The sequence below is a fragment of the Anabrus simplex genome, chromosome X (assembly GCF_040414725.1).
Source record: "Anabrus simplex isolate iqAnaSimp1 chromosome X, ASM4041472v1, whole genome shotgun sequence".
Lineage (NCBI taxonomy): Eukaryota > Metazoa > Arthropoda > Insecta > Orthoptera > Tettigoniidae > Anabrus > Anabrus simplex.
The window spans coordinates 184,595,827-184,606,613 of NC_090279.1; positions in this window are offsets into that span (position 1 = coordinate 184,595,827).

Here is a 10,787-nt window from a genome sequence, read left to right on the forward strand (position 1 = left end):
AGTTTTATAACCCTTAAGGATAAGAGTCTATAAAGATTCAAAAATCTCGTCGATTTGATAATTGAATTGTAACAGGATAATATTGGTATTCATGATATTTAAATGCTTCTTGTCATTTGACCTCAGCGAGTGCTGTTGAATAAATAGCTCCTGTTGACGTCGGTGACCATACATTGAAATTACAGATTTAAAAATGTATGATTGAAAGGGACGTAAATCGACGATCGTGGTTAAAAGTTGTTATGGAGTTAATCTTGTTGTATTTCTGTAACAAGAAAAGGAATCTTGTAAGTAATCGGAAGTTGTGTTGCTAGTTAATTGCGTGTTTCTTGAACTTTACTTACCCCTCCAACTGCCGTTTGTCAGTTTGTTATTAACTAACGTTGTATGGCGACTGCTTGCTGTTCCGCGTCTACTCCTTGTGTTGTATGAGTGAGGTGGTAGGAGTTGAGGGGAGGGAGTGGGGGTAGGAGGAGATCTGTTAGTAGGTGTGGTTTTGGAAGGGGAATGTCTAGTAGCGGCGCAGGGAGGGGTTGTGCTCTTTAATGTTCCATGATTATTATTTGTTTTGAGGAAAAGACTTTGGCAAAACTGCTTTTTTCTAGATTAAGCGTTTGTAAAAGTTTAGGTAATTGTTCATGTAAAGGATTTCTTATTTCAATTTTGTCATTTAAGTTTTTTCTTATTGAAATGCTGGTCTAAATGGATATATATATTTTCTAATTCTGTCATTAATTTTCTTTTTTCTATCTTTTTGATAATATTTAGGTCTTTTTCTATATTTGTAAAATGGTGGCCTGATTCTCTCATGTGAGAACTCATTGCAGAATGTTTGTTGTGTTTTGCAGCGTTAACATGTTCTAAGTATCTTGTGAGAAAGCTACTGCCAGTTTGTCCAACATATGAACATTTACACTCTATGCATGTTAATCTATAGATGCCAGAATTTATATAAGGGTTATTGTTGGAATTTATACTATTGTGGTTGAAAAAAATGTTTCTGTTTGTATTTTGTGTTTTGAATGCTATATTAACTTCTCGTTTTTTAATAGGATTAGTTATTTGAAAAATGGCTGGATTAGTGAATATAAATGTTGCGATTTTATACTTCTTAGTTTTTTGGGAGTGATATTAGTTGCTAACTTTTCTTTTACTTTATTGATGATTCGATTGATCATACTAACTTAAGAAAAGTCTTCAAATTTATAAAAGACCTGGCCTCAATAACCGGATACAAAATAAATATGATCAATTCAACAGGAGTAGACTGTGTGCCAGCAGCAGGTTTCATCCTCTCCCTTCCTACTATCATATATCACGTCATTCATTTCATCTCATTAACTCCTCTGATGACGTTGACATCAGGAAGGGAAATCCAGTCATTAAAACCTGCCATGACATATTCATCTCACCTCATACCCGACCCCGTAGAGAAGTGGTAGAGGGGTTGGTCAAACAACATCGTAGATGTGAGTGAAATAAAGCATAGTAAGCAGATATTATTTGAGGTTTGCCAACACATTTCTTCAGTTTTTGCAATAAAAATATCACGTCAATCAATCAATACTGATCTGCATTTAGGGCAGTCGCTCAGGTGGCATTCCCTATCTGTTGTTTTCCTAGCCTTTTTTTAAATGATTGCAAAGAAATTGGATATTTATTTAACACCTCCCTTGGTAAGTTATTCCAATCCCTAACTCCCCTTCCTATAAACTAATGTTTGCCCCAATTTGTCCTCTTGAATTCCTACTTTATCTGATATTCGCGTCATATAAAATATATTGGGGGGTTCCAGCAGACTGCATGTGCCCTGCGAGGGCTTTAAAAATATATTTTAAGAAATGTGAAAAAAATTTATGAAAAATATTTCATAGATTGTTCAAAAATGCATTAATTTTTATACTCTTTATATACCCAAGTCAGAACTAATTCATTCTTTAATACTACTTCCTTTTTTTAATTATTCACTTGGTCTGAATAGATTATTTTTTATTTAAAAAATTAAAGTCCAAACTTTGGGCCTTAATCATTATAAAAATAGCTATGGGATCCATTCCAATTCCTGAACTCCATATCAACCTCACTATGGACATTTTTATGCAAAGTAGCATGCAATCAATACCACGAAATACTTCAACTGCAATTGGTGCAAAGAGTTGTTTCAAATCTTCATTCTTCTCCCGTTGGTAGTACTGGTTGGTACACAAAGGTGCACACTCAAAGAAATTTTCAGGGAAGGACTCCTGGAAGTACATTGCTGGGATTGGGATTTTAGGCACTTAGGCATTGTTCCCTTAACACTACTTCTACTAAATTGTCCTGCTTTAAGTTTTGCTTTGACTACATTATTAATTTCAGTTTGTCTTTTAGGTTTTTCTTTTTTACTTTTTGTCATTTGTCAAATAATTCAAAAGAACTGACATTGTTGGGTGTTCTTCTTTCAAATTCAAATGTCCTGGGTATAATAGTGTTTATTTTTAATTCCACTATTTTATGCAACTGTAAAATAGTGCTTTAAGGAATTAAAATGATTAAATCTTCATTTCAGTAGAACTATCAACACATATAAAATGCTAAAGTGTATGTTTCACAAAACTCGAGCTCTTAAACCAGAGGGAGTTAAAAGTTGTGGTTTGTACCAAAATCTTCCAAATCGTCTCAACAGTACAGGAAAAATCTTGCATTTCTTGAAAAGTCAATGTAACAATTATTACAGTCACACCAAGATTTGGATCGACGTTGATGGATAGATTGTCGCTAGGAGACAGCGGCTTACTCTGTATTGTGATAGTTCGGTAAGTAATTCTGTATATAGGAGGATGGGAACAAGCTGCCATGTTTTATTAAGTACCTTTCTTGCTAGGATGTTCATGTAACTAGACAACTCATTGCCTGTTCTTTGGAAATAGCGATCCAACGTGCCGTGCTCAAGATGTGCTTCCATGTAACTAGGCAACTCATTGCCGAAGAATCTGTTCGTTTTCGCACCAGATGGAAAAAAAAAATTGTCATGTATCCACTCGTGTTGCAATGAACATCATGCATATAAATCACCATTTATGTAAGCAAATAGAAATAATTTGATCAAATTAATAGGCATAGGAATCTAAAAAGTACAACATATTTACAATAACTATTTCTTTGGTTTGTAAGTGAAATTACAAGTAAATGTAGTAAGAAACCCCCCAAGCCCATGGCACTACAACCCCTGAAGGGCCTTGGCCTACCAAGCGACTGCTGCTCAGCCCGAAGACCTGCAGATTACGAGGTGTCGTGTGGTCAGCCTCCGGGTAAAAAGCAGGCAAGCTACCGCTCCACCAAGGGTCCTGGCATAGTAAGAAAAGTACGAATTACAAAACAACCAAACATAATTAAGAAAAGTGTTAAAAAAACTGCATAAAGTAGAATTAATTAAAGAACACCTTTTATTTACTCAGGCGTAGCAGTACACGCTGGGTATCAACTACTGTAGTTTCATAGAGGTATCTCTGTCCTCTTTGCAGAATTTTACGAAAATTGGCCTATTATTAAAGTGTGGCTTGCGATCATGCCTAAGGTTTCCAATGTGGCTTTCGAGCCCTTACATATTGGAAACCCCTGAACTACTGTATATTGTGAATGTGTTCTTGGAGATGAAGAAAAAATGTTTACACCTCATGTTGCCTCCACAACCTGTAGCACTACACTTGCAGAATGGTCAGGCCTTCAGTCATCTGAAACACAGATTTTCTAAACTAAGTGAAGCAAAGATGAGAAAAGGCATATTTATTGGATGACAAATCAGAAAACCGTTGAAAGACCAACCTTTGATACTAACAAGCAAGTAAGGGCGGCACAGCCATGTTGGCCAGTTCATCTGCCACTTTTTCACTCTCTCACACACCAATTTCTCAATGTTGGCAGTCACTGCCACTCCACGAGGTGAACAGAGCCGTGCATCCCTCATTGCATTATTTTTCAGTTTTCATGGAAATACTTCATCTTTATGACCATGTGACATGAACTGGATGTGTTTAATTGCAATGAGTAATACCTCATGTATTAGGGTTCTGTCGTAAGGGAGAGCTGCTGAGAATCCATTGGCATAATACAGTTTGCACACTGATTGCTGAAAGTCTCTGTAAACACCACCACTCATGAAGAAGTAGGATGTCTTTCCACAAATGGATCCACAAAACAAGCTAATGTTGTTGTCATCGACCGGGCAAAAGGTATGTGTATGATGACCGATCCCACTGTAAGATTGGAGGAAAATGAACAGCAGCATCGATTAGTGTGTGAGGAGAAGGTCATATATGAACCATGCCTTGAGGATCTCGGAAATAAGTATGAAATTACGAAACGGGAAGTCATTGGCCTTATGATTGGCGCTAGAGGGACAATTCTTAAGGAGACGCTGAACTTCTTAAGAATAAACAAAATCCCGGACACTATTATGAAGACCATAGCGAACTTAGCGCTGAAAAATTCAGTGGAAATTCTAAGTTCCCAAGGATGGAATTAGATATTTTTCCACCAATAGAGCATGTCATTCATTGGCGATTGTTAGACACCACTTGTACTCCCTGTATTGTCAAGAAATATAAACGAAGGGATTATTCGTTATCTTAAGATGATTAAAAAGTAATGTTTAACAGGTTTCATTATTTGATGGCCTGCGTGGTTTAATGGCTGAGCTGCTGAAACTACCAACCATGCACCACTTAGATGTTCGTAGTTAACTTCAATCGGTTTCATTTTTCAGTATACAGAACTATACTCTAACTGATACCAAAGTCTCAGTTATAATAATTTATTTGATCACAACACAGAAAAAAATAACAAAATAGAAACAAAACCTCTTCAAATACAGTTTGAAAAATATCAAACCACACAACTGATAAGCCTAATTTACTATTAACATCATGCAGACAGAGCTTGTACGAAAGTGAGTTGACTGATTATTACTACACCAACTTCTTATTGGCATTATACATTGTTCTCCAATAAATGTGTGACAAAAGTTAAATGTTCTGCAAAATTTGTGGGTAATATGATCTCAGGTGCACTAGTTAAATCAATAAACTTCATTGTTTGTCCGTATTGAACCAAGATTACAACATTTATTATAATTTGGGTCCACCTTATTCAATACATAAAAATTGTTGCTTAGATGTAATTACAACATATATTTCAATCAGGACTAGTTTCAATGCCCTTCTGCACCATCATCAGCTGATATAAGTTTGTGGAAAAATCGACAATCATATAAGTTTATCTACTTCAAATTGATCACAATTTAAAACCATATTAACAAACTGAAACTGTGTTAAAATTATACTATATTTTCTACAAGATAAGACTTGCGAGTCTTAAGCCATAAACTGATAAAATCATATGCAAACCGGTTTGCTCACTTATGAAATAACATGGATTTAAAAGAACAACAACTTAAAAAGAAGTAGTCCCGAAGTAACGTTCCCAAGCAGTGCTTGCTGTGCTTCATTGCGCTTCACGTGGACGGCGATCTTTTGAGGTCCGCATTGAACTGGGAACATTGTCCTTAATAACATCTCAAAGGACTTACGGCTAGTTTCCGCCTCACTAGGATTGCTCCATTAAAGGAACACTGTAGTTTTTACTGATTCATTTCTTCTACGATTCTATGTCAAGTTTTAACAAGCGTGATAAATTAAGCACAAAGTTACTTCAAGACTATTTCTTTTTAAGTTGTTGTTCTTTTAAATCCATGTTATTTCATAAATGAGCAAACCAGTTTGCATATGATTTTATCAGTTTATGGCTTAAGACTCGCAAGTCTTGGACTTGTAGAAAATATAGTATAATTTTAACACAGTTTCAGTTTGTTAATACGGTTTTAAAATGTGATCGATTTGAAGTAGATAAACTTGTATGATTGTCGAATTTTCCACAAATTTATATCAGCTGATGATGATGCAGAAGGGCATCAAAGCTAGTTCTGATTGAAATATATGTTGTAATTACATCTAAGCAACAATTTTTATGTATTGAATAAGGTGGACCTAAATTATAATAAATGTACTCAGATGCACTACACAGCAAGAATATAATTTTGTACCTAAAAATGATATTTTGGTATCTACTTTCATTGCTGTGATTATATTAAAATAATTTGTTAGAAGTCTTTTGTGAAAAGCTTTTGCAGTGTTGAGAGATGGCAAGGGAAACACAAGCTTACAGCTGTGGTGTGTCACATTCAACACAAGAGAAACTGCTGCTCGATGCAATCAAGTGGCTGTTCTTCTACGTACAAATTGTAAAAAAAAAAAAAAAATAGTTTTTCGACTTTGTGCAGAATGACATTAGACTAGATTTTTTTTTTTGTGAAGAGTCTGCAGGGCCCTTAACCCAGATATGCCTACCATCCTTTTAAAAGGACAGCTGATACTCTTTTATTATTTGTCAGTCATTGTTACTGGCTAGAATGAATTCGGTTTAACAATGTTGCAGTCTTCTTCTTAATCTATCGCTTTTCCCACACCTGTGGGAACTGCGTTGCACATGTGAATTTGGCTCTGTTTTATGACCGGATGCCCTTCCTGACGCTAACCCTATCTGGAGAGATGTAATCACCATTGCGTGTTTCTGTGGTGGTTGGTAGTGTAATATGTTGTGTAAATATGAACAGGAGAGTGTTGGGATGGACACAAACACCCATTTCCCGAGCAAGAAGAATTAAAAATGGAAATTCTAAGTTCCCATGGAGGGAATTAGATTCTTTTCCACCAATAGAGCATATCAAAAATCAGATCAAAAATTAGATGGATGGCTTTTCCGGCATTTGCTCTATTAACCAGCGTTTCGTCTTAGGTCTGACACTAGACTCTTCAGAGTGGGATGTGTCAGACCCTACCCACTGACGCTGGGGTGTAGCAGGTGAACTTATCAGAAGCTTATTTATGAAGCACAGTCTGATAACTGCATACGGGAGATAAAACTCCACAATGGAATTAATGCCTGCCTAGCAATTCTAAATGGAAATTCTAAGTTCCCATGGAGGGAATTAGATTCTTTTCCACCAATAGAGCATATCAAAAGTCAGATCAAAAATTAGATGGATGGCTTTTCCGGCATTTGCTCTATTAACCAGCGTTTCGTCTTAGGTCTGACACTAGACTCTTCAGAGTGGGATGTGTCAGACCCTACCCACTGACGCTGGGGTGTACACAGGTGAATTGTTGTTGTTCAAATGCTTTCATTCCCCACCCTGAAGGGGTGGGGCGGGCCACCTAGAGGGTGTCGCCCTCTCTCTGGCCAAGAGATGCGGGCAGGTTGGGGAGATGTGACGGAAGAAGGAGGTGGGTAAAGGATGTGAATGTGTAGGAGAGATGGCGAGGTGCTTTATTATATCATAGTTTGAGTGTTTACATTGATGTTATCTTAAAGCTATTGTACATTCATATAGATTAGGAGGGTTATATGTTGCTGAAATGGAGCGGGGAAGGGTAGGTGCAGTGACTCTAGCATAGATGGGTTGATATGCCTGGAATTAGGTATGAGGTTAGGAGGTGGAGAGTAGTTGTGCATTGTTGGAGAGAGGTGATGAGGATGCGAAGGTCAGGTGTGGGAGGTCGCGGGGTGATGTATGCTATGTTGGGAGGGGTGAGGTAGACTGTTGGATATGCTGGGATTGGAGTGGGAGGTGGTCGGGTACGGGGGTGTGTGTGGTCAGGGGTACGGTGGTTGGGCGGGGAATAGGAAGGTTCCACTCTATGATGTTGGCCAAATACTTGAGCTCCTGAGCTGATGAGTTGCTGGACGTGTAGTTCGGATGGCAGCTGTAGTCGGACCATGTAAGTGGGTCCGTGGTTGTTGCGTATCCTTATGGCCCGTTGTGCGGGGATGCCTGCAGTTCGGAGTTCGTGGAGTATTTCCGGCTCGGCGATATTCGGAGAGATTCCACGTAGCACGCAGCTGGGCCTGGGCTGGGGCGATGGTGACTGTTGGATCGATGTTGGAATGTTCGAAGTGTTGACTGACGGCGATGGCGGAGGTAGTTCCTGCGTAGTGATGGGGGGTTGCAGGGGTGAGCGTGACGTGGGATTCGGGAGAGATGATGACATGACTGGGGAGGGGTGGCAGGTTACGCTGGTAGTGATCACGGTTGATGCCAGATTGCAGGGAGAGGTAGTAATTGTGGTGGTGGTAGTGGTTGTTGTTATCGGGGGTGGGGGCTCATGGAGAAGGGGTACGAGGCCAGGATCGTTCTGTAGCTGGTTCAGTATTGATTGGGGAGGTGGTATCACAGAATAGTTCTTGCCTCGGAATGTTGCTCCGGAGGTGAACAGGCGGCGCTCTGCTTCTTCTCCGCTGGTTTGTATTATGATGTGCGCTGTAGGCATCCTGGTGCGGTAATCGTCTGGTCTGAATACATTAACCACCTGAGGGTCTGCTGCATTGAGCTCTTGGTAAATGTCACTTTCTGAGATTGTAAGGTCTATTCCTGGGATGAATACGTAGGGCATGGTGGATGGGGGAGGCGACAGCCAACGAGGCGCCTGCCTGTTTATGCTTTGTTGCGGTCGGCTGAGCTGCGATTAAAGGTGAAGGCTGCCCGGCCGAAAAAATTCTGGGAGTAGATATTGTGATGAGGTGTTCCTGCCAAAGTAGCTCTTCGGCGTCCTCCTTCCACACCTAACCTTCCACACGGTCGTTTTGAAGGGTTGCACACAGGTGACTGCTGCTTAAATGCTTTCATTCCCCACCCTGAAGGGGTGGGGCGGGCCACCTAGAGGGTGTCGCCCTCTCTCTGGCCAAGAGATGCGGGCGGGTTGGGGAGATGTGATGGAAGAAGGAGGTGGGTAAAGGATGTGGAAAGTTAGGAGATGGGAGGGGAATTGCGTCTATTCCTAAGTATTTATTCTTTATTGAAGTGAGAATACAGTTGTGATTATGTCAAAATGAGCTGTGAACAAAGAGGAGAGGGGTTATACAAGGTGAGAGGAATATAAATGAAGGGCAAGGGTGTTATAAAAGGAGGAGAAGCTAACAAGCGAAGTTAGAAGAAGGCGAAGGATATCAAAAGAGGGAGGTGGGGGAAAGTAAGGAGGTGGGGGCGGGAAGAGATAAGGATGAAATGATGGAGGAGGTGGTTGGGGAGGTGGGGCCGGCCGGGGACTACTTCGAGGTGTGGAGGGATGAGATGAAGGTGGTGGAGGTGAGCGAGATGGTTCTATGCGATGATGACGGCCGTTGAGGTGGATCCCGGTGGCGATGAGGCGTTCAACGTCTTCAGCAGTCGGCAGATGAAGGCGGACGAGATAGGTGGGTCCAGCGGAGTTATAGATCCGAAAGGCTCGGCGCACTGGTATCCCTGTCTGGCGGAGTGTTTGGATGATAGATGCTGATGGAAGACTGGGCTCCACACCGCAGACGACACAGCTAAAGGTGGTAGTGCTGGTGGAAGGTGGTGGGACCAATGGTGGCTGTGCCAAGTTGCCAGGAGTATCTTCAGATGACGGAAGTGATGAGCGCTGGGGGTGTGTGGGGTCAGTGGAGGGAGGTAAGGGGAAAGGAAATGTCATGAGAGGGGAAGGATGAGTGGTAACAGTAGTAGTGATAGGAAGGGAAGAGGTGGTGTGAACTGAGGTGGTAATGGTGGAGGTAGCAGTGGTTAGAGTAGTGGCAGAGGTAACAGGAGGGAAGGACAAAGGGGGCGGGGGTGAGCAGTAGGGAGGTGGTGTGGTCGTAGCGGGCGGATCGATGGTTCCAGGCGGAGGGTCGTCGGTGTCCGGTAGCTCAGCCAAAAGATCCTCTGGAGTAGGTTCAACTGTATAGAGATGGTTGTGGATGCGTGTGCCATTCTTGATGATGGTAGAGACGTCGGCTGGAGTGGATAAATAGAGAAGTACATCGGATAGTGGTTGAGCTTCGTCGTCGACTACCCGGCAGGCACCATAGGCACCCGCCGGACGAAGAGCAGCGAGGACATCTTGGTCTGAGAAGACGAGAGGAACGTTGCGGGCAAGGCAGGTGTAGAGCATTGTGGGAAGGCCGACCTCCTACGTGGTGCCAGCCTATATGCTTTGTTGTCTCGGCAGGGTGATAAGTAAAGTTGAGCAGTCACCATCACAGTCACAGTCTCCACCATCTACAAGACTGGAGCCCGTATTCGTGGTCGTCTTTATCCAGCAGAACCCACTCCAGAGGATATTCAAGTCCAGCTCCAGCTACAGGACGACGAACCCTCTCAGCCTGCAACAGCCGCTCTGATCGCCGTAACCACGCTATCTTCCTCCACCTCATCACCACAACCTTCGTCTACCATTTACACCACTCCTGCCACTACTACCACTACTATCACCACCATTACCACTTCAGCCCACCTGCCTATTACTACTACTGTCATGTCTCATTCCTTCCCTCTTATGACGTCTATTCTTCCCTTCCCTCCCAACCCTGATCTAACACATCCGCAGAGCGCATCTCTTCAGTCACCTGCCGAGGGAAATTCTACTACAGATGCTCCTGGAAACATCGTACATCTTCCACCGATACCACCGCCTTCTGCCTATGCTAACACCTATAGCTGCGTGGTTTGCGGTGTAGAGCCTAGCATACCATCTGCAATCATCGCCCAGGAACTCCGCCAGGCAGGACTACCCGTGCGAAGAGCTTTCCGCATTTACAACGCCGACGGTCCAACATATCTAGTCAGACTTCTCCTTCCAACTTCTGACGACGCCGCACGACTCATCGCCACTGGGATCCACCTCAACGGCCGTCACCATCGGATCGAACCATCTCGTTCACCTCCCCAAACTTCG